Source organism: Sapajus apella, unplaced genomic scaffold, assembly GCF_009761245.1.
Source record: "Sapajus apella isolate SASKATOON/1434 unplaced genomic scaffold, GSC_monkey_1.0 scaffold41, whole genome shotgun sequence".
In the NCBI taxonomy this organism is placed as follows: domain Eukaryota; kingdom Metazoa; phylum Chordata; class Mammalia; order Primates; family Cebidae; genus Sapajus; species Sapajus apella.
Genome location: NW_022436981.1, coordinates 1,068,759 through 1,069,223, shown reverse-complemented (window position 1 = coordinate 1,069,223; position 465 = coordinate 1,068,759).

The following is a 465-nucleotide window of genomic DNA, read 5'->3' as shown; positions in this document are numbered from 1 at the left end:
GCGCCGCCTCCTCGGATTGGTCATTGGAGCCAAGCTGCTTCCTTTTTTTTCTCATTGGAAAGAAATAGTACAAACCGCCAGGGTTCGGCTATCAGAATTGGCTGAAGTGGGTGGTCCCGCCCTAAAGTGGGTCGAGCTTAGCGAAGGAGGCGGGGCTAAGGGGAAACCCAAGCTTGGCTAGGAGTGCTGCACTTCAGCGTCCGCTGTGCGTCGTCCTCGGCCATTCTTCGCGGAGCTGGGAGCCCTGCTCTTTCCTTGTAAAGTGGCTCTCACACTTTGTTCACTCTGCTACCCTGCCCAGTTCCAATTGGAGGAAGGAAGCCCTAATACGGAGGGCACCTTTCTTCACTGAGGTAAAGTAGCCCTAATTACAGATGCAAAATTGGTGGCGGAAGCTCCCAAGGACCTTCCAAGACACCCGCCTCCCTAGACAGGAGTTGCAGAGGAGCAAAGGGAAAGCCTGGC